The sequence below is a fragment of the Ixodes scapularis genome, unplaced genomic scaffold (genome assembly GCF_016920785.2).
Source record: "Ixodes scapularis isolate PalLabHiFi unplaced genomic scaffold, ASM1692078v2 PGA_scaffold10__122_contigs__length_95168666, whole genome shotgun sequence".
Classification (NCBI taxonomy): Eukaryota; Metazoa; Arthropoda; class Arachnida; order Ixodida; family Ixodidae; genus Ixodes; species Ixodes scapularis.
In genome coordinates this window covers 3,184,596-3,209,458 of record NW_024609836.1, presented here as the reverse complement: position 1 = coordinate 3,209,458, position 24,863 = coordinate 3,184,596, and positions in this window count along the sequence as shown.

The window sequence follows — 24,863 nt, the reverse complement described above, 5'->3', positions numbered from 1 at the left end:
ACCAATAAAGTTAGTGCCCCAGGCGGGGGAGTGGCCAATCGTCCTCTGTCTGATCTTTGTGGAGTTGCCCCCTATGGACCTCTAAGAGGCCAATGTCACTGGCGAAGAAGTCGCCATTATTCCTTTGTCTCAACTGATCTTCATGAGTGAGTGGGGTAATGCAGGTGAGCGACAAAAATGCTGTGAGGTGTATCGGGTGTCAAGGAATTTTTGTGGGAGAGTTGAAACAGCATCCATGAATAAGCACTTCATATGTGCTAGTTTCTGGACCTGGCGTTTTAGTCTTTTTCTTTGGGCCCTCAACTTTTGACGAGATTTTAGCACCCTTCGAGGCAGGAGGAGTCTCCGGCGGACTGCTGGAGACATCCATTGCTTCACCCTCGCCTCGCGAGTAAGATGAAGGGGGCCCCTTACGGCGCTCTGACTCTGTCAACAGAGTTTTCTCACGATACCATTGGAGCAGACGGCGCGGGGCATCGCCTTTGAGGTTGCGGTCTGAGTTGGATTCATTTGTTCTTCAGGGGAACCAGGTGAGATTTCGGGGGCTTGGGATTTTCTTGGGGCAGAAAGGTCTAAAAGGCAAGAACTGTGTTCACGCGGAACCGGTTGTCGGTGCAGCCCCTTGCTGACCGCAGCGGCGTAGGAGCCTCTCTGTACGAAAGAGAGGCGTTTTCGGGCTTCACAATAGGTCACCAGTTTTTTGCTTTTCAGTGTTAATATTTCTTTTTCTTTTAATAAACTTTGGGCATGAGCGGAAATATGCAGTATGGGCACCTGAGCAGCTCATGCATTTGAAGAAATCGCTTGCACAGTTGTCAGTAAATTGATCGTTGCTTGAACATTTTCCGATGGTTGTCCGTCGCTACAAGTGGCCGCCCCATGTCCGAAACGCGGGTGCTAAAGGAGCGTCTCGGATTTGGGATAAACGGTCGAATCTTGAAGTTGAGGTATCACACCTTGACCACCTAAGGAAGGGTCGTGGAGTTAAATGTAAGCACAAGGTGCTTCGAATGCTTCTCTTGGTCGTCTGGACGGAAGGTAATAAGCTCCACTGCAATCACACCCTAATCGCTGAGTCCTTCAAGGACCTCATCTTCTGTGCTTTCATACAAATCATCTTCGGATATCACGCCCCGAATGGTGTTGAGAGGTCGGTGTGGTGTTATTGTGACTTTGTGGTTAGCTACACTGAAAAGTCCAAAGAGTGCTATATTTTGTTGCTCTGTTTCAACCTCGGCAACGTCTCCAAAGTAGAGCTTCTTTGCTTTGTAAGGTTTTCCAACAGATGATTCCATGGTCTTTGTAACAGGGAACAGGGAGAGCTTTCCAAGTTGTAGTTCGTGTTTATAATGCAATTAAATGCGAAGTGCAAGCGAGCTGGACAAGAATGGCGAAAATAATTCCTGCAGAAGGGGAACAAAAGGGACAAAGGACAAACACAAATCTCCAAACACAGCTAGGTGACTGGTGCGCGACCGAAAAAATCCGCCTGGTCCGGGTATCGAACCAGGCACCTCTCCATTTCCAGTGGAGAGGTCTCGGGTTCGATGCCCGGACGCTTAGCTCCTGGTTAGCTCAGTTGGCAGAGCGCTCCACTGGAAATGGAGGCGTCCCGGGTTCGATACCTGGACCAGTCGGATTTTTTCGGTCATGCACCAGTCACCTAGCTGTGTTTGGAGATTTGTGTATGTCCTTTGTCCCACTTGTTCCCCTTCTTGTCCAGCTCGCTTGCACTTTGAATTGAATTGCATTATAATCATAACCTTAAAATGCAAGCCTTTGACCCTTGTTGGTGTTAGACTGGTGGCAGCTAATAAAACCTGTTCGCTGCCGATGTATGCCTGCAGGCATACATCGGCTTGGTCGTCAACTTCTGTGGTGCATAACTTTGATTTGGGGTCGAATTTCCAAGGAGGGCATTTCTGGTGGCAATACCAAGCACGATCGGGAAAAGGGTTTCTTCCTTATGATTCCGAACACTAAAAAAATGTTAAGCAAGGAGTGGCCATCCCAGCCCTCGGCGCAAGCCTAAAGAAGACCTGCCCCATCAAGTCCAACAAAGCTTTGATGCACAGATTTCACGGCTCCACAATGCAGGATATCCAAACACCTTATTGGCCTCCATATATGTGAAAAAATATGCCGTAGTGTCAAGAGGAATAATGTCCAAAGTGAAGAACAAGCAAGGAAAATAAAGAAGCCATTTGCAGTAGTCCCGTACATTCATGGGGTCACCCACAAATTGGAAAAAAAAAAGAATAGCAAACCGGCAAAACGTTCAAGTTGTGTGCTCGGCCCTCAATAAGGCTTATTCCCTATCCCGTAGGATCAATCAGACACAAACGGACAAGAAAGGCATTTCTGACACCCGACACAGGACAAAATACCTTCCGTGCCAAAACAGAGCTGTTTACAGCATACCGTTAGCATTTGGACGATGCTATATTGGACAGACCGGGAGATGCATAAACGACCGCGCACAAGAACATTTGGCCAACGTTAAGAATCTCGCGGGACCAGGACACCTCGCTGCCCATTGTCGAAGTTGCAAGTGCAAACCAAAGCTTGAGAAAGCCACAATCACACCATAAAAACCAGCTTGCAAGGGAGATGTTGGAGACCTTGGCTATAGACAACGAAGAAGAAAACTGTGTGAGCTCCGCCTTAATAACCCTGCGACCGCAAGAAAAGCTCTTTCTGAAGGGCGCCCTCTCTGCTAAGTAAAAATAGAAATAAAAGAAACACAAAAAAATGATACGCATAAGATTTAGTAGAAGAGGAGGATGATTCATTAAAATAGTTGGTAGTCCAGCGATTGGTTGTCTTTTCTCTTTCTCCTTCCTTGAATGTTCAGCTGGTTCCACCCGTAATGTATTGCTCAACCCATCCCCGTAATGCTCAACCCATCCCCGTAATTAACTACGGGGATGGGTTGAGCCAAGTAGCTCAACCCATCCCCGTAGTTAATACACTCCTTCTTTATGGAAAGCATTAACATGTCAGTTGTCAGTTAGCGCCTTCCTTCCCCAAACAAAAGTTTGAGATAGAATATCTACAAAACTACAAAAGCAAAAAAAAAAAAAATGACACCTCGTATTTTGCAGAATCTTAATTCCTTCCCTAGAACAATCCTAACCTCAAAATCTAAAAAAAATGTACCAGGTTTCAGGCACATAGCCAGGATTTTGTTTCGGGGGTGGGGAGGGGGTGCTTTGGGCGCCGCCCCTGACAAAATGCTGTATGAGGAGGAGGGGGCAGAGGAGGTCCCGGCAAAGTGGAAAAAAATTTCGGGGGGGAGGGGGGGGGGGGGGGGGCCTCGCTCTCTCGCTACGTGCCTGCCAGAGATATCCTCTAAGCTGTTGGCAGCCATAAATATTGCAGAGTTTTTATTGTTTCGCACGTTTTGAGTCGAACGGAAGAATAAGCAGGTCTTTAGTTAAGACGACTCCGGGAGCCAACCTCTTCCAGTACTCACGGAAGACGAGAGGACCAGCACACCAGGTCGCGTTTATTAAGGTACTTACTACACACGCGAGTGGTTTTTGAACTTGGTATGGCAGTTCCAACTTAACGGGTCTTTCCTTCCTTGGTTTCCTCTCGTTCGAGTAATAATAAAAAAAATACACCCTATTCACCGTGGTAGGGTTCGTACTGGGGTAAAGCGCTGGATATTCCATAATTGTAATTTGGCGCTTTGAGGCATGGCACCTTCACGTGCCATGTCTCAAGCTACAATGAAACGTTATAACACAAACATCAGTCCACCAAATAAATACAACGCGTGAAGATAGTTTGGCTGCATTACCCGGAAAACGCATGAACCGAGCTGACAAGCCGAGGAATCTGTGCCACCTGCTCTCTTTCTCCTACCCGCTACGTCACAAACGATGATGATGATAGCTAGAGAAGCGCCCCCTTCAGCTCGCGCACACCGCCGATAGCATAGCGTCCTGGCTGGTGTCTCATATGTGCAAGCACGTGGAGAATGTGGCGGGAACGAATAGTGAGAAGCCGGCAATCAAATGCTTTGTTTAGTCGTTTGCAACAGCTGCTTCTAACAAGTTTCACTACCGAAGAAGTAAATACACGTGCGGCGCACGGAACTACAATCCCACTCTGCATCGTGGTGCTCGAGTCATTTCCCAAAAAAAGGTATCTTTGTGACACACGTAACGTATCAAGGTGGGGGACAGAAAGAATTCTGGCCCACAGAGAAGACGGCGACGCTGTGGCTCAACATCTTTGAGTCCCCCGAAGTTCCCCGGAGGCGGCTGTGGGTGCAGCGACGGGGCGCGGGCAGGCAGGCGTAGCCGCCGACCCCGGCCCGTAAAACATCGCTGTCCAGGGAGCGTACAAGGCGCCCACGTTATTCGGAAGAAGCCCAGGCGAGGGTTACGAGCGAGGGACGGGTGTGTGCGCCCCAGGCTCGGCTCTCGGGTTTATTCCTGAGCCCCCCGTCGGAAATAATGGCTTCTTGTCGGCTCTATTCTGGGATCGGCGGCGCCGTTCCCACGGAAATCTCGATTCACGAGACCCTGCGCGGCTCGTGCTTCTCTCGCGGCGCTCGCGGACGATGCACCGGGAGGGAAAGAAATGGACTGTTGGCAAAACGTGCAACACACTCTCCGACGCCGAAAAGATATGGGCTTGTCCTCTTGTTCCCCTTCTCCAGGGATTATTTTCGTCATTATTGTCCAGCTCGCTTTCGCCTTTTCATTTAATTGCATTATAAACATCTTGTATAGAGCCGACTGTAGGAGACAACAAAGGCGACTTTGGAGGCGGCGGAGGAAACACAGGCGAGCAGGCGAGCGGGCGAGGGAAGGCGAGCGGCTGCGCCATTCCTCTCTCGCTAAATTTACTGTCGCGTGATATAGATACTACGGCGCGGGATATTTTCATAATGCGCTGTGTCTTTTTGCGCTGTGAGCACGGTCTTTTCGATTAAAACCTTGCACTGAGCCATATATGGTACATTATTACAATGGTATAGAAACCAGGAAAAAACGCAAGGAGAGAAGCCACATACGACACGGACAGATAGACCCGTCCGCGTCATTTGTCTTTTTCGTCCCTGTTCTTTCAGCGCTTTTTAATATCAGTGAGGTATTTTGGACTTTCGGCAAAGTGTCTATTCTTCATTAACCTTCAGGTAGCCTCCCCTCATCGTCGGCTCTCTGAAGCAATGATGAAAATAATCCCTGGAGAAGGGGAACAAGAGGGACAAAGGACAAACACAAAACTCCAAACACAGCTACACTGTAAAAAATAACCGTCAAATTTACGGCGCTATACGCTAATAAAAACTGCAAGAACGCCGTGAAGAGGAATTACCTGAAGTGCACCGTAAACGAGCAAAAAAGAGCGAGAGGGAAACGCAAAACTTTATGGAGCAAGAAAACAGAAAGAAAAGACGCACACCGCTAATTGGTCACCACGCTTGACCCTCGGAAGCTGCGGGAACACAGAGAGAGTCCTCTCGCCCCTTCACCACCTTTCTTTGTCCGCGCCAACGCAGAACGTAACTGCCTTAACTAAAAAAAAAAAAAAAAAAAGATTTAAGAGCAAACAGTAGAGCAACAATGCGACGAGCTAGAAGCGTCGACAAAAGAAAGCAACGTTGGTTGGGACAACGCGGGAAGTAGAAGAAGCGAACGTTCGGTTCATTTTCCCGCCTTCCCGCCCGTCTCCGCGCCGTTTTGTCCTCGTTCGTTCGTGGAATTCCCGGATTTTTGTGCACCTGAAAATTTGGAGCGGAAGGCAACTGGATACTCGAGACAGGTATTTCATTATGAATCTGCTGCTTGCTTGGCAAGGATAGTGTAACGGTGGCATAAATATAACACCCTAAATGATGTTTACTTGCAGAATTTGTAGTTTCTGTTCAAGCACGCTTGCTGGTTGCGCAATTCGATGAGCACGTTTTCAGCTCTCGAATTCTTCCGTGTGTGGACGAAGGATGCTGTCACCAGTTTGCTACGTATGATGCTCTCAGGTGTCATATTTTGAGAAGACATAGGCATTTGAACGCCTAGGGTAAGTACGGTTTGCTTCGAAGAGTTTGGAAAGCTTTCAATGCACTTTGCCAGCATGCTTAAAGGAGTGCCACACAAGGGAGGCTTTGCTAAAGCATCCAAAAGGCCACATCACCGACGGTATTTTGGTTTCGTGTTCGTGCTCCAACTGTCAGAAGGTGTGAAATCATAGTTCACGACACATTTGAACTGGGCGCATTTACGAGCGACGGGTTTCTTGGGCGACAGCGCATCGCCTGTAGACCCGCTTCAGGTTGAGGACTCTTCGACTCAGTCGACTAGTGCGGATTCTAATGACGGTTCTGTTAACGTGATGCAATCCCCTGATGGTAACTACGACGTGTTAATGTCTCTGTCGGCAGAAGAAAACAGAACGGCCGTAAAATACGACCTTGTTTTGTTTTTTTTCTTGTTTTTTTTGTGCCTGAAGTTTAACGGAAAGCTTCTTATGCCGGTATCAACAGTTCAAAAAACCATTTATGAATTTCAACGTCGGCATTTCTTGTACAAAACAATACCTGTTCGGCAAACTTGCTGAAAGCCTTCAAAACGTGCTTGGTTCAGTCGAGGTTCATAACATCATTGAGTTCATAACATCATTATACAATGATGTTACGAACCTGAAATCTACCACCTTTCTTCCAGAACACATGAAATCTGCATATTTGAGAAAGCACTTTCCTTCTGTGGAAACGGTGAGTATGTACATTGGACGTAGTTGTCGTCAAAAGGACCGGTTTGCTCCGTATGTCCCCGTTAAAGAGGCAATAAATTACCCCCTAGAAAACAAATCTATGGGCCAGGTATTTACCGAGCCTCGCAGCGAGTCCCACTTACCCGGTGTTTTGGAGGAATTTTGTGATTTTGCCTGTCAGTAAGGCCAGTCTGTATTTGAGATGATTCAAGATGCACCACCCATCTCCCCATGCATTCTAGTTCATGGTGAGCATTCACTGATCACTTTCCGAACCCCAAGTAATCAATATTGCCTATATTTTTATAATGATTTTAAACTACAATTATAGTTCTGCAATTTCCTACATTTTATATCTGCCTTCACGCCCTTTGTTTTATCCTTTCTTTTCTAGGGAAAAGCATCTACTCAGCCAGCATGTACTCGATCTCAATTGATGGAATAACTGTGATGAACGAAATTCACATGTTCGACCACGCACTGGCTGTACTATTCAGCGTGTACTACGTTTTCAACATTGCGTACACAGAAGAGATTTGCATCACCTTGGAGTTTATTCAAAGATACTGAGCTCATTTGTGCTTCTTGGCATCATTCGGTGTGTTTTTTTGTTTGTTCCTTTGTATACTTCGTCTGATCTAACATATATTTCAGCACTGGCTCCAGACTGAGCTCCTTGTTTTAGAATGTCTATTGCTTGCATGAAAACTTGTGCAGCGAGAGTTCTTATCAATGCTAGAGGCATGCTATGGTGAGATATTGTAGAATAAAAAGCAAGTCTGATTATTTTATTTCGTGTTCCCTGTCCTTCGCTTACTCAAATATATTTTGTAGTGTGCGAATGCATGCTACCAAACGATATTTTAATGAGTGGTACTTTTCGTTTAAAAAATTCAAATATATTTTTTCTTCATAGCATTGTCTCTGTTATAACTTAGGATGAGCTATATACTCTAAGAAATGACTGTACCTGCCTCACGACGCCACTGGCGACTAGTCTTCATTCAAAAAGACTTAAAATGTTTATTCAAAATAACGAGGCTTTTATTTCCACTTTTAATTTTTACAGAACAAAAATATAAATCAGTTCCAAGGGCTGCTGTTGCAGCTTTGGATCCAGTAGAGATATATATTCTGAACTTAAACATTTTCAATATCCCGAAGATGTAAAGGTCTTGTTAAAAGTGGCTCGATTGAACATTGTTGTTACATAATAATACCAGTGTGTATATTCCAAGATAGGCAAGTTGCTTAACATAAAGACAACTAATTTGAGAGTAATTTATTAGCGCAGAACGAGGAAAAAAAGCAATGATCTATTATACAGTTTTGAATGCGGTTCCCTATATAGCAACCTTAGTTACTATTGTAAAAGGTTATAATGTGTTGCTTTATAAACGACTATAGTTGAGAACTGGCAGATATTCCCTTTCGTTCTTTATTTGCATTTTACAAGTCAACAAAATATGTAATTCGGTGAATGGCTGTTCGGTCCTTAGCCTGGTATGAGTTTGGTAAAAAAGTGTCTATGTGAATTTAGAAGTTCATATGGGGGAGTTTTATTAACTTGCAAGATTAAGTGCCAGGCTACTTAGGCATATTCAAAATATCTGTGTTTCAAAAGCTTTAGTCACTGGCCAATTAAGGTATTTATTGTCTCATTATTTTTTAACGCGTATTATAAGCGGAGATTGTAAAAAAAAATACTTCGTATATCTGTTCTTACAGATGTCGTTGGGATCAACCCTGATCGAGGAACCCGAATAAAAAACAAGGAAACATACGTAAACAAAAAGGTTCTTGAGTTAATTGACATGTCGGAATATAAATGGAAATGCAAATAGATATAACATCTCTTTACTTTTCTTTGACAGCACGGTCACGAATAATAATGCATCGGGTGCTGCAAGAGCAGCCGACCTCGCCGCAGACAAAATTATCAGTGCATAACTGCTTATTCACTTTAGATATGCGCGATTAAAGTCAGTTGAACAGTGCAACACAACAGCCCCAAAATACTCGGCCGACCTTTTTTTTTACGCTCTGTGTTTTACTTTGTTCAAATGACTATAATGGCGTGGTCCAGTATCATAGTTTTCAACACTTTACGGTCGCATAAAAATGGACCGTAAAATTTACGGTCAAATACCAGGCAGCTGATGCTGCCAAAATTGTGCAGTAAAAATAACGGTGCACTGTAAATCTGGTTTACGATAAATTTAAACGGTGACCGTAGAAATCTACGGTCGCCGTTTAAATTGCACCGTAAAAATAACGGCGCGCTGTAAATCTTTTTACCGTAAATTTGAAGGCCGACCGTAGATTTCTACGGTCCCCGTTTAAATTTATCGTAAACCAGATTTACAGTGCACCGTTATTTTTACTGTAAAAGTTTGGCAGCATCAGCTGCCTGGTATTTGACCGTAAATTTTACGGTCCATTTTTTACAGTGTAGGTGACTGGTGCGCGACCGAAAAAATCCGCCTGGTCCGGGTATCGAACCCGGGACCTCTCCATTACAGGTGGAGCGCTCTACCAATTGAGCTAACCAGGGGTTAGACACTTCATCATTACTGTCCAGCTCGCTTGCACCTTTGCATTTAATTGCATTATGATCATAAACTCTGAAGCAACTTTTCTTCTCCAACGATGGCCTTCTCCCGAGGCTGGACAGAGCCTGCATGAAACTTCCGTGTTCCTTTTCAAGATAAAGCGGCAGAGGTAATAACTGGATGTGACCGTAGACCTATCTTGGAAACCAAAACGTGGCTTGTTTTAAATTTTAATGCACATCTAAGGATTTTTTTTCTTCTATACTGCCTGCTTTGTCGTGTTGAGCTAGCGCTCTTGCGTTTCGAGTTCGTTCCGCTAGCCGATCTCTTCCCTCGTAAGCCAAGCTCTTTTTCTTCGACAGCCGAATTTCTGGTTCCCGAAGATCTCGTCGCGAATCCTTCTGATCCGCTCCTCGAATATGTCTTCTTGTAAAAACATAAGGCATCGGCAATCAGTGGGACAAGTCTATCCGGCACCCTTCTTGACAACAGTACTTGGAATTCGGCCAGCTGGTTGTTTCTCGTACTGTGATTGAACTGCGCTGCGAAGGATTACGAATAAGCGACGATGGTGGTAGGAAGATGACACAAAAAAAGTAAGCACCTACTCACCAGGAAAAGTAAAGTGTCGTCTTTTTCGCCGTACAATGCGAGAAAGATGACACTTTACCTTTACTCGGTGCGCTGGTGAAACGGGAAGGAGTGGTATGGAGCTGCAGTGTACACAAAAGCAGACCCACACAGGGCGCTACCTTCATTTCGACCCAAACCACACGGTGAGCCACAAAGAGTCAGTCGTGTTGACCCTGTTCTCCACTGCAATGATAATCTGCTCGTCTGAAACAGATAGAAGAAAGGAGGAGCAGGTTATCATTGCTGACCTAAAAAGAAATTGGCTACACAAAAATAGTTTTGTTGAGCGTGTCGGCCGTTTCCAAGGTCGCGCCCGCCAAGACCAGACATCATCAGGAGCAACGCAGCCCCGACCCATCGCGCGCATCAGTGCCCCTGACGTGATAGGGACGAGTGAAGCACTGGTATGCGTGTTGCAAAAAGAAGGCATTCAAGTGGTCCACAAGCCAGTGTCCACACTGGGACGGTTAATGCGAAGACACAATAGGAAGTTTTAGCGAGTCGTTTTTCGAGCACACGGTTCCGAAATCACGAACGGTGCAGCTGATCGACTCCGTGGAACCGTACGTGAAGTTTGACCTATTTTAGCGAATTGTGGAACTAGCGCGACCATAAAAATGACGATGATGATTGTGTTTGACGGTGGCGCCATCTTCTAGTAAACATGTGAAACATTCTGCAATGTGCAAACCCGTGGCGGGTTGTGTTTCCGTCGTACGACTGATGCAAACAAGACAGTCGATGTGACATTTGCCGGTCGGAATTTCAAGAATTGCGAAGTTAGAGTAAAAAGTCTCTGAACGACCGTGAAGGTATGTGGTGTGTCTCCGTCATCTTGAACGATCATTCACGTCTTTTGCTGTCGAACTAAATCATTTCGTCTGCTCGCGGTCGCCACAGCAGCTAGTCTGCCTGCATATCGCAAAAATTGACTAGCATGCGCAGTTTACAGCATTGACGATCGCTTACCATTGTGAGCAGTCCTCGAAATGATTTGGTTCAGACTCTCGGATGAAGCAGACTAACAGGATGGCAAATCGCCTCCCGCCCTCCTAAGCCTAACACTCGGCTGGGTCGGCAAAGGCAGTCGCCTAACCGACCGCCATCTTTTTTTTACCCGAGTCGTGAACGGTGCTGGTTGCGTTGCGGTGACGACTCCAGCGGCCGGAATGGGAGAACCGAACGAGAAGGGCCTCCCGACGCCCCGAACGACACGCGTGCGTATACGCAGTGGCGTCGCCTATGCGTTCGAGGACGAACCGTTTGTGTGAAAACGACCTGCTAAAACTCCCTAATGACCACCTACCAAGAGAAAAAGAACAGGGCGTGGTGTACAAGACCCCGTACAAAGAGTGCCCAACTACCTATATCGGCTAGATAAAGAACGTTTTACAGAAGAATGCGCCAGCACAAGAACGGCGTGCGTAATGCAGCGCAGTTAATGAACACTGCAAAGCGCGTGAGCATCCAATTGACTTCGCTCATGCGCAGATGATTGTCACGGAGCAAAAATTTCCGAAAAGGCTTCTCTTGGAATCTTGACATATCCAACAGAAGCCGGAAAGCATCAACAGAACTTTAGGTGCCTTACCGTCTGTGTACGCGCAAGGTCTGCGTCACGTTACAAGAGCAGAGTCCAAAGCACCGCCTACTTAAAGGAGCTGTGCAACGATTTTAACGTTGAAATAATTGGCATTTCCTGCTTTTGATATTGTTCACTGTGTCACAAATGGCAGAAAACACACCTCCTTTCATCGAAATGTTGCGATTCCGCCGCGTAATAGCGAGGCAAAACTTGGAATATTTCCCGACCTGCAGCCACGAGCGGCGGCCATGAGAAACAAGCGGCGTGACGTCACTTGGGTAGTTGTAAAAAAGATAGCAAGTTGTGCGAATACCTGCTCGATAAAAGGTAACTTTTTTATAAATCTTGTCGTTCCAACATATATATAAATGCGTCAAAACCCTGGTATCATCGACAAAACTTTTATTATACGGAGTTTTAGTGGCGCCATCTGTCCTAGGTCCACAAAACCGCGAACAGCCGCCAGAAGCCGGAGGGGGAAGGGGACAGCGCCGGACGGGCAAGGACGGGTGGTCACGCGGTCGCGAGCTGATGAGTTCTCGCTGCTCGCTGATGGCTCTAAAGAGAGAACTTTTCCGGAACTCCGCGCCTACTCAAGTGACGTCACTGTGCACGTGACCCGGAATACGATGCACGAGTTGAGAGGCGACAAAAACCTGGATGAAAAACGGCGACGACGATCGGATCAGGAAGCACCGATTTCTCGCTCCTCCTGTAAGCTTAAATTATTTCACGCTATTCCGATTGTTTTGGCTACCGCGAGCAATTACTTAGTCACTGGACCCTGCAGAGGTACCCTGTCGGCTAAAAAGCGACAACTAGCGACCGAGTCGCTACGCCTCAATGACGCGTTTCTTGAAACCTTGACCCCGCGGGCACTAACATGGATGCCGTGGCTACCACAAGCCAAGTTCCAGGCATGGAACTACATTTACCATTACAAGGCCAGCCAACGGCGAATGAAGACTCCAATAATGCTATCCCATTAAAGAAACAATGCTTGCAACTCCCTCAAAAAAATATGGATGCAAGAACATCAACCTACTCGATTAATGACGAAAATAATGACATTCAGGACGGGACTGATTTCACCCAAGTCACCGTGCGAAAAAACCGCCCAGATGGAATCCCCTTGATCATAAAGCCAAAGCAACACGGGGCTTCTTTCTGGAAAATCAATCTAAACAAGATTGCAAAAGAAACTGTAGCAGTATCACAAGAGAAGGTACTCGCCCCACGCATAAAAAAGGATGGCACCATCACCGTCAATGCGGCATCACTAAACGCGACAAACTTGCGATGAAATCCCTAGTCGGAATAGACGTGTCGGTGAGCGTCTCCGAGTCGTACACCCGTAATGTTGGCAAGATCAACAATATCCCAGTCCAATATTCAGACTTTGAACTACTCGACTACTTAAAAGATGCTGGTGTCATCGCGGTCCAGCGGCCAATTTCATACTCAAGGAAAGAAGATGGCTCCATGGAGCAAGAGCCAACGGAAAGTGTCCTGCTTCAGTTCCCGCAGGGTCAGCCGATGCCCTCCCGGGTTTTTCTGGGATTCACAAGCCACCCGGTGATGGAATACTTCGGCATCCCGACACAGTGTTTCCGCTGCCAACGGCACGGACACATTGCAAGACATTGTCGTGGCCAACAGAGGTGCAAGGTGTGTGCAGGGCCGCACAGCTACAAGGAGTGCATGAACAAAACCAACCCAAAATGTGCCAATTGCGGAGAAAAACACAGTGCTTCGTATTCAGGCTGTCCTCATAAAAAAGCAGTCGCTGCAGCCAGAAAACATGAGATCCTGAACGGACCGATAAAAAACAACCGCTCCCCGTCCCCAAACCTAGAAATTACACGCCCACCTCCTGTCCCTTTGCCTCCTCCCCGCCCACCTCCACTCCCTCCTCGACCTCCTCGATCAACACAGCAAGTCCAGATGTCTCAACAACCTCCCAGGCCATTGTACTCGGACGCACTAAAGCGTCGCCAACAACACGGCCAGATATCACACCCACGCACGTCTACTTCTGGTCAGGCGGCTGGAGGAGACAGGCAAGCAGCGATCACACCAGTACCAGCTCCCCGCACTCTAAGAAAAGGCATTCATCGACATGAACACCATCCGCAATACTCGGAGACCCGAAGATCGAGTGATGCAGAACATTTACTGGTACCCATGTTTTTTACAGCTCTCCGGGCCATACTTGATGCTGTACCATCAGCCAACAACCTACCGGAAGTAACAGCGCTATTTACTCTAGAAAGGTTAGTTATGTCGTCACGTGCAACTATGAATGAGGATTATTCCAATGCCTGACATATACAGTCTTTTAGGAATATTTCAGTGGAACACGAATGGATTACGGAAAAAGTCAGGCGATTTTCGTCAGTTTGTTGCACAATGTAATATAGCAATACTTGCATTATCAGAAGCTCGAGTAAATGATGATTTTCGTCTTTCAAATTATGTACTATACAAGTCATCTCGCCAAAACGGCCAAAGCCGAGCGTTATTGGCGGTACGGAGAGATATAATATCTGTGGCCGTGTTTTCGTCAACTACAGAAGTTCCAGAATTTGTTGCTCGCAAGGTACGATGTGGTGAGACAATGTTGTATATAGTGAGTGTCTACATTGAACCTTGGACTCCGCTAACCCATTCGGAATTCTCGGCAATTTTCAGCCCCATTTCTACACCTTACATAATATGTGGAGATTTTAATGGCCACCACACTATGTGGAAAAGTGATCACTGTGATCAACGTGGAAATCTAATCGGAAAATATATGGACGAGAACATCATCTGTGTCCTCAACGACGGGTCCCCAACGTTCGTCCGGGGCCATACCTATTGCAGCTATTGGGATCTGACACTATGTTCTCCAGACATTTCACCTCAAGCGACATGGACGACTGATAGAGAAACCCGAGGCAGTGACCACTTCCCAATTCTCATTCAACACCCAATTTTCGATGTTCGTGGACAACATTATCGAGTTAAGATCACGAATTGGAAAATGTTCAGGCACTTCAACACTCAGAACCTTCCCAATGTAAAGGAACCCGAGGAATTTGCAACCTCCGTTTTAGACAATTGTGAACGAGCAACGCGTCTTGTGACCGTACCTAGTGGACACGTCGGCGTCAATGGCGAATACGAAAAACTAAGGGCAATAAGGCGCAGAGCAGAACGCCGTTATCGAAGATCTGGTCGTGCTGAGGACTACAATGAGGCCCAACACATTCACAAACTAATACGACGAGAGCTACAAATTCTCTCCATTCGCCGATGGAAGCAGTTCAGCAGTACTTTAACTCCATTCACTCCGATACCGAAGGTATGGAAGATACTTCGTTCTCTCCGTACACCAGTAATACAAAAACAACCTTTCCGGGCTCTAGTTCTCCTTCGAGGTACATCGGGGGTAGTAATTGCGAATGAATATTGTGCTTTGCTAACGCAACGAAGTTATATGGTGTCCTCTATAGAATACCGTTCTTCTCACGAGAAAGCGACTCGTGCATTCAAGAAAGAGCTGCACTCAGTGCAAACAGACCTAGACTATGAATTCAACACCCGTGAAATGGAGTGCGCGCTACAAAATATTCGAAAATCAACAGCTCCTGGTCTTGATAAAGTCCCTTATGACGCTCTTTCAAATCTTGGCCCTGCTGCTACTACCGCACTTCTTGACATATATAATAAAGTATGGAGAACAGAAAAGATACCTGAATCATGGAAGCTGGCTAAGGTAGTTCCACTACTAAAGCCTGCAAAATCGCCGTTAAATTTAGATTCATTCCGTCCTGTAAGCTTAACAAGTTGCGTCGGTAAACTACTTGAGAAGATGATACACAATCGCTTACAGTGGTGGTTCGAAACAAGTGAAGCGCTCCCCGAAGAGATAACAGGATTTCGCCCTCGAAGGTGCACTATGGATGCCATTTTAGATATCACCACATCCGTTGAACACGAAAGCGACAATGGAAACATTACAGTTGCACTCTTCCCAGATATTCGTCGAGCATTCGACACTGTTAGCCATGCTCACGTTTTTGAAGGACTCGTACAGCTTGGTGTACGTAGACGGATGCTTCGGTGGATAAATTAATTTCTTTGTTGTAGGAACATAATAGTAAAAACCAACGATGGAGACAGCATGAGACATGAAATACACCATGGAGTACCCCAAGGCTGCGTGCTGAGCCCTACTCTTTTCAAAGCAGTAATGGCACAGCTACCGCAGAAACTTGAATCACTTTTAAAAATATCCATCTATGCGGATAACATATGTATATGGATCTCAGGTTGATCTCGCGATGTTTTGAAGAATAAGTTACAAACGGGCTTAGACACCACTTTTAGATTTCTAAAAGAACGAGGAATGGAACTCTCTGCCGCGAAATCAGCATTTCTGCCATTTACAAGAAAGAAACTCCCTGGGCTTAGGCTAGATCTCAACGGAGCATCAATTCAAAGGGATAAATCCTATAGATTTTTTGGTGTAATTTTAGATCAATCTCTGACTTGGTGCAAACATTTAGACATGTTAGAGAGTAGAATTAATTGTGTGATTAATGTATTTCGCTGCCTTGCAGGGGCAAGATGGGGAGCATCAATAGATGCGATGCTCTCATTCCACACGGCGCTAATACGATTGCATATTCTATTCCGGTGTTAATTCCCGCACATCAGAGTCTCGCCTTACCTACATGCTAGCAAGAAGCTTAAGAGTATGCCTAGGTTTACCGCGATCAACATCCAGCGCGCTTGTACTCGTAACGGCAAGAGAGCCGACTATACATATTCTAAGAACACAGGAGATATGTCGTGATTTCTTTCGACTCTCCACGCAACCTCTGTTCAACGAAATTTTTACTCGCAAAGGGACAAACTTTCTTTCCACACTAAATTCTCTTCCATTATGGATTCCCGAACAACCTAACTCGATTCGAGAAATTTGTAAACCACCCTGGACGCTACCATTACTGGAGATCAACATGGACATTCCAGGCATGCAAACAAAAACATCTGTTAACACACAGATTGCAAGAACATTGACTCTTTCACATCTGGAAGAAAAATATAAAGACGACATCCACGTGTATACTGATGGATCAACCATTGAAGGCGGATCGACGTCAGCCTTTGTTGTACATGATTTTAACCATTGGTCATCCTTTCGACTATCGCATCCTACTTCTTCAACCACTGCGGAATTACATGCTTTACTCGCGGCTGCAACGTACATAAAAAACAACTCGGCAGCGAATTTTTGGGTAATATGAACTGATTCAAAGGCAGCTTTGCAATCTATTAAGACTATGAATAGTCGTAGTGAACACAACTCCTTTGTACACAGAATTTACTTAGAACTCTTTGATGCCATCGAATTTGGCAACACTGCACATCTACAGTGGGTCCCCAGGCATGCCGGTGTTTCAGGAAATCACCAAGCTGACCAATTGGCTACCGCAGCCCATACAAGTAACAACATCCACCTCACACCTTTCACAAAGAGCGACGCCAAAAAATACACCCGTTGACTACGTGAGCGAATTTCTCACGATGAATGGCTTAGCAGCATCCCACAAGACAGCCTGGTCCATCTAATCGATCCGGACCTCCGTTGCCCAGTGTACACCTATTCAGCCAGATCAATCGACACTCTTATTCATCGCCTACGACTTGAGGTAGCATACACGAGAAGCTTCCTTCACCGGATAAAACAAGTAGAAACACCGAGTTGCACGTGCGACAACCCGGTCGAAGACGTCGAACATTTAATCATGGACTGCCCGAGATATGACCAGTGGCGCGCTCGCTTACGGATTAGTCTCGGGATACTCGACAATCGTCCATTTTCTCTCGCCAAAGTTCTAGATCCTTGGCCCGACTTAAAGAAACAAAAGCGTGCATTAGCCTCACTAACTGCATTTCTGAAGGACTCAAAGATAGAAGCCAAATATTAAGTTCAATGAATATGAGTTACTGGTAAAGCAGGATTTAATTGCGCATATTTTGTACCACTGTAGCCTACTGTACATGTCGTACTTCTCAAAGTGCACTTGCTTGTGATATTAACGCAGCACGTTCATAGTTTACTTTGTTACTCATTATGCCCAGATTTCATAATTATCGAACATATCATATCATACTTTACCCCATTACTAGCATTGAAGTAGCCGGCCCCAAAATTATGGGGCTAAAATCTTCATCTCATTAAATAAACATTGAATTGAAAACCTGGATTTTTTTTTTAATAAAAACTGGGGTATCCAGGCAAAATCTGTTTTCTGTAGTTCACTGCAGAAGTGTCAGGCATCAACTTCCACAATTATTTAAGCAAAGCCCTGAAATTGTTGCACAGCTCCTTTAAAAGAGGAAATGATGTTTTCTCATTTACAAAGACGAAGAGGTTGAAGCTGTGACTGCACCATACGACCTATTCGCGACTCCAACTAACTATAGGTGGCGCCACTCATTTTCCAAGATGCCGGGTTTAGTGAGGGTCAGAGATGCGTGCCGCTGTTGAGCCTGTCTAGTGTGCTGGCTTCACTGAGCGACATAAATTATTTCTGGTAATACGAGAAAGCTAATTGTTTTATGAGCGCAGGTCATCTCTTTAACCTGAAAACAAGAACGGTGTTTAAAGTATTAATTACGGAAGAATGCGCGTTTTAATTCTGGAGCGAAACCGAAACTTACCTCTATTTTGGATTTAATTTCTCGGCAGAGGTCTTAATTTCCGATTCTTTCATGACTCAAGATGTGTCTCACATCGTAATTATTTACTTAGAAAAGTTGTTCACGGAAACTTTATTTTGTGACATACTGTTCGATCCAGGCAGTGTTGAAAAATTCGTAGCAGTGTTGAAAAAATCAGTGCTGATATCTGTGCGTTGTCGCTGCCTTTTTTTCGCTCAGATAATTGTCATGGGAAATAATGACAATTATCCCAGCACAAGAATAAGAAAATAGTTCCAATTTTTACAATATGTCCCCGAAACGCCTAAACTAATAAACGCTGCTCTCACTGCAACAACCCAAGACGGACACCGAGTAAGACAGCTGAAGTGTGTGTGTGTTTATAGCACCGGGTGACGCGTAGGACTTCGTAATAATGCCAGCGTTTAACTGTTTGTATATCTTGATAACTATGTCAGAGTTTTTCATATGCTAAAAAGAAAACATAATTATACCTTTCTGGAAAGACTATTATAGTTAAATAGAGTATTATCGTGATCTTGGCGTTAATTAGAGGCACACATTGCCGCGATTTGTATTAATAATAATAATATTAAAATTCACATATTTGAACGAGTAATTCTTCAAACTCTAATATAATTTGTTGCTTATGATCTAATTTTAGACGCGCGAAGAAATATGACGATGAAAACTGTGCTAATTATCATCACTGGCTCCAATTGCTGCATTTTAGTTACAAATAGAATAAAAATAGTCAAAAATCAATGAAAACATTCTATCCAATGTGAGAAATCCATGTAACATTACATTAATTGTGGGTAAAGTATATTGTGCTATCAAAGTCGCGACTTTTGACAATCGGCGAAACGTCCAAAATCGCCTCCAATATACTTCCAAACCAAATGCCCAAAAGTAAAAAAAAAAAAAAATATTTTTTTTTAATTATTAGTTTTTTCATAACATTTATTTACTTTTGTATTTGCTCGCCGTCGTTTCGCCATATCTCAGCCTTTCCAGTTCGAAGGAACGCCTACCAGGGGTGCTATTCTGGTCACAAACGGTCACGTTCGTGTTTCTCGAAAACTCCTCCCCCCTACGAACCGCGCGCTCCTATTGGCCGCAGCCCGCGTGGTAATTCCACGCGGTTCCCATGGGAACGTTCGCGAAACACGAAAGCAACCGTTTGCCGTAACTGTCGCTCTTCGAGTTCGGACTGTGACGACAAAGTGACGTATGACCACGTCCGACCTACGTAGCACATAGCGGAAGTTCGTCACTAGATTAACTGCGGTATTACTCAACACACTCTACTCTCTGTTTCACTATGAGTGCGAGCTAGTGCGGGTGTAGGAGATACAAGAACGTGCTCCGGACTTTCAACGTCGCTGTGCAGAGCCGTTTATACTGAGAGAGTTTGGCCGATGGGCGGAGCTTGTTGGCCGCTAGAACAAGCGGATTTCGCGATAACACAATATGGCGTTACTTCTTTGTCTTGTTCATTCCTGAGAAATCGCGTAGAGTTCCTATGAGTCAGATCCACAATATGGCGGACGAAAGTAGTCATCCCCCGGTTGTCAGACTACGCTGCTGTGGTTGTCAGACTGTCAAAATCTCCTTAAGAAGGCCAAACTCTCTCAGTATAAACGGCTCTGTCGCTGTGGAGCAGGCGCGCTTGCGCAGTGCAAGCCAACGTTCGTGCAAGATCGTTCGGGGTGATGCGCTCGTGCTTTTAACTTCTCTTTCTATTGCACGAAGGGGAACAAGCTTTGGGCAGGATTCTAGAGCGTAGAAAATGGTGGCGATGCTTGTTGCTCAACGATGGCTCGACCAACGCGTACAATGACGGGTTTTCCGCGAGCACCCGGTTGCCTTCGTGATGCACGACGCCTGTTTCTGATGACAATACCGCTTGTCGAAAAGCACCATGTGATCGCAGTGTGACCAGCTGCGCAACGAGAAACGGCGACGATGAGAGATGATGACCGTCGAGCAGCAGCTTCTAATTGAATCGCACTGAGATTTTTCGCAGCGGAGAACTACAAGGGCGCGGTTGCCACCGATGATCACATAGCGAATGCCCAGTGGATTGTGATCAGAGCTGTGACGGCCGTCGTGAGTGTCGCTGTCAACCGGCTGGGAAGAGACGACTGGGTCGACAAAACCCCGGACCGAGGCAGCTGAGGCATGTGCGAAAGAAGGCTTTCGTCGCCACCACGACAAGCACACCCACGTCGTGGGGTGCGTTGACTGAACTTAGACTGTAACTGAACCTTCGTCACAGTCATCATCGGTCTGAAGGAGACCATCACCATTGTGAAGGACTCCAACACTGCCGCAAACACCACTTTGCCATTAACAACATGGTGGTAAGTGGACGTTAAAACTTCAGGGTTTCTACCGCTTCGAAGTTGGTGCACGCTTAGTACCTATGTCTTCAGTTGACAATTTGTTGCGGTTTGTAGCTACTATCAATCACGCAATAAAATCTGGATGGGTTGCTGATGACATTTTGTTGTATCAGTTAGATATTTTACCTTTTCACGCCAATCTTCTGGAATTGCATGTCAGTCATCGGACAGTCATAAGAACACTTTTCGATGCCCTGCAATGAACTACGAACAGGTGTGTCCTAAAATGAATCGTTACTTGTTTAGACAGCAGGAGTTTAGTCTGACAGAGTATGGTAACCTTGTTACCCACTGTAGAGAAATTTAGCCAGTGCAATCTTGTGGATGGTTGTCATCTTCGTGACCAAGAGAAACAATAAAGATACATTTGTCCTATATTCAACACACGTGTGTTTAATGTTAAGGTTATGATACCAATTAAATAGATTGTTGTTTAAAAAGTGACAGTAACTCATCGAAATTAAAGAGTAGTGTGAGCTGAATTTTTGAAATTTGCCTGTGATGCAGAGCAAATACGGACTGTAGACCTATCACCATCAAGCATAAAGGACAAGCGGAAGCAGAGTAGATGTGTGAAGGAAAAGCGAGCATATGTACTAAAGAAAGAACTGCTACGTAACATAAAGAATGTCAGCAACTATCTTGCCATTGTGGCACGAGCTCAGTGGCTAGGCACATGCTTATAGCAGCTTGCGAATGTTGGATGCTCCCCTTATGGTATCATCCAACGGCAAAGCCAGGGGGGGGGGGGGGGGGAAGGGTGAGGGGGGGCTTATGGGGTTCGTTCCTTCCCTCCCCAAATCCGGCGGGTCCTAAAGTATACACACAAATTTCAACACCATCCCCCCCGCACCCCAAGTCATGAACATCCCAGCCACCCTCACCCCCTTAAAAGTTCCTGGCTACGCCACTACTATCAACAGCACTCAATAGATAGTCAACATTATCAAGATAAGCGAAATGTTTTTTTATTTTATGCACCATATAGGGCAGGGTTTCTGTCTTTATATGCTTGCAGTCAGCACACACTGTAGAAAACACTTGTGTGAAGCCTGCGTTCACAATGCAGTCCCCGTCAAACCTTCAAGGCGTTAACGAATTCCACAAATTAAATTTTCAACGAAACGTATTCTTTTTGCAAAACGCTGGCAAACTCACGTTGCGTTTTACATCATTCACCTTTGTCGTCCGATGAATCAGCAGTCAGCACTACACAAACCTCAATGAGCTTGTCGTTTGTTTTCTTGCCGTCGGGGCGATCGCTGGCGGTCGTGGCGGCGGCACAATTCTTTCTCAGACCGTTGGCTGCTGCCTCCGTGCTCGCGGAAACGTGGTTTCCTTTGTGGCAAGGTGAGGTTTTGAATCTTAATGCATGGCAACGCTGAATGAAGGTATAATACCGTCTTCACAATCTCAGCAAGGCTACCGAACGACCCACAACAACACCACCACTTTCAAGCTTCATAACACCGACACAAATAAAAGTCAAGTCTTGTATCTCGCCAAGCGTTATATCGGAAACGTTAAACGCCAGCTCACTGTGCTCTTCGACCCGGTCCTGCCGCCGAATGGGATCATCCAACAGCACGAAAGCATTCGTGTGCGCGTTGATCAAGTGACCGATCGCATGTCAAACCCCAGCCGCGGTCGATCCGACGAGCATCGCGGCCATGTTCTTTCGAGTTTAACTCGCCAAGGGTACGGTTGTCGAGTTAAAACAATGCAAATAGTCCCGTGCATTCTTGTTCTTACGTCATTTTGTCGTCACAACTCGAACTCGAAAAATGACTGTTAGCGGCAAACAGAGGCTTTCTAGTTTCACGAACGTTTCCATGGCAAAGAGCGTTGAATCGTCACGCGCAATGAAGCCAATGGGATAGCGAGGTACCTATGTAGGGACGTGTAAAAACGTAAAAGCCGTTTTTTTTTTTGTTTTCACGAGCTATTCTGCAAATAAAAAAATAAGTAAAAAAGACTGCCCGAGATTATGCCGTCACGTCCATTTCTTCAGCGCCGAAAGAGAAGAGCATGGCTTATGGAGACGATACCGTCGTAATCACTGCAGTGAGCAAAGGGACCAAGGCATTATTAAAACTGCCCGAAGAAACTTTCCTGCATCATCCACAGAATGTTCACAACCGCTGCACTCTGCGTCGATCTCATGACTTGTCATATATTACCAGAGAGTCGATGTATTCATTTGGAGTCTCCTTCACAGGCAAACAGGAAATTTCCTTTGCAGCTTGTGTTCACGGCGGCTTCACAAAGGATGATCGGTGTCGCAGCGCACCTTCACATAATATTTGTTTCTCGTAATGCTATCCGTATCGTGCAGAAGCAGGGAAAACAACGACGCAAACGAGGCACAAACATCACAAGGTCGTTACCGCGGTTTTCGCCATGTTTGTTTTCAAAGACTGTAGCGAAAGACTTCGAGAAAACAAGCTGAGATATCTTAGCTAAATTTACTTTACGTCATACTTATTGAAATAATCTTTCGTATTTTATCAAAGGATAATATTATTTTTCTCTGTTTCCTTCCATTTTCCGGAAGGTAGCCTTTTCTCCGTTATTCGCTCGTTCTAACTCCTGGAGGAAAGGAAGAAGAGAACAAAAAGAACAGGGGGAAATGCGGGGACTTCTGCGCCCCAACTGCGTGGACACGTCATCGCGAGGTAGGGGGATCGTCAGATTCTAGCTGACCGCGTGCGTGAACCCGAACGTTGGGGCGGAGCCTCAAACAAGAATCATTCTAAGTTGAGGCTCCGCCCCTTCTTTCTCGATACGTCACAACTCGAAAGGTACCCGTTTGCGACCAGAATAGCACCCCTGCTTGCACGTCTGCTCACTGCAGCACGTTTCGTTGGCGTTGGAAGCCGGTGAAACAGTAGTGAGTTTTAATATTGCGTATACGAGCAAACTCAAGCCCTGTGTGTTTGCGTTAGCTTTGCGCTTTCCACACTGCACGTGCGCGGAGCCCGAAATCGCGGTCTTGGATGGCGCATGGCGATGAGGGGCACGCACAACGTGGGGCACGCAACTCTAACGCAAACGCACACCGCTTGCGTTTGCTTCTATGCGCAATACTAACACCCTCCAGTGAGGTAAAATCCCATACCGGCTGCAGCACTACGTTGGGACAGTGAAGAGTGTCGTTTGCATTCTGAAACGACATTTCGCGAGCTATAATCGCGAGCAGTTCCGCCATGCCCGCTGAGCAGGAGAATCGGGGGGCCCTCACTAGAGCGCTTCCCGTTTCCGCCGCGGGAGGGCGAGCGTCGAGCTGGAGACGCGAATAGCCACCCCTGAAGAAGGACCCAAGCAGGCTTCGATACGTCTGGACTTTTTTTTACGGTTTTGAGGTTCGAGATTTCTCTTTCATTTAATCATTCCAGTGTGAAGCGATGTCAGCGGGCACTCAGTTCTCCCTTGGTCAAACTTGCTCAGAGTAGGTCACGACCGACGAACATTCGCCATCTTGAGTGTGGTGTGGGCGGACGTTTTCCAGCCGACTTGCCATCGCTGCCGGCAGTTTCTTAAAACTTCGCCAATGAAGAGCTCCGAACTGTCGACTGCTTGCGACGTTCGCGGGTCACAAGGATCCGGTGACAGAGTGTCAGCATTGGCCAGGAGTCTTCCCGGCACATAGTTCATGCTGTATTGGTAGCGCATCAACTTGATCCGCATGCATTGTACCCGAGGCGGAAGCAGCTCCAGGTTTCTTTCCGCAGAAGAGCAACGAGAGGAAGGTGACCCGTCTCAACCTCGAACTGCAGACCACAAAGATATTGGTCGAACCGCGACACGGCCCATGTTACGGGCAGAGACCCCTTCGTTTGACTGTAGCGACCCTCCGTGGGGGTCAGGGACATAGACGCGTAGGAAACCGCCCGTCGTGTCCCCGAAGGTTAGTCTTCAAGGAGCAGCACGGCTTCCGGAGGGCAAGAACTTGCGTCAGCAGACACCACGGTGGGGTAACGCGGGTGGTACTTGGCCATGAAAGTTAGGGAGCTGAGGAGCAAGTTGAGGCGTGCGAAAGCCTCGTCTTGGCTGAGTTCCCAGATCGAGGCGCTGATCTTGTTCAAGAGAGAGCGAGTAGCTGCCGTTACATCATCTAGGACTGGAATGAAGCGTCCGATGTGGTTATCCATTCCAAGCAACCGGCGTTCCCCGCTGACGTCAACTGGTGGCGCAAATCTTTGATGGTCTTGATCATGTCTGCGTCCGGCGAAATTCCCA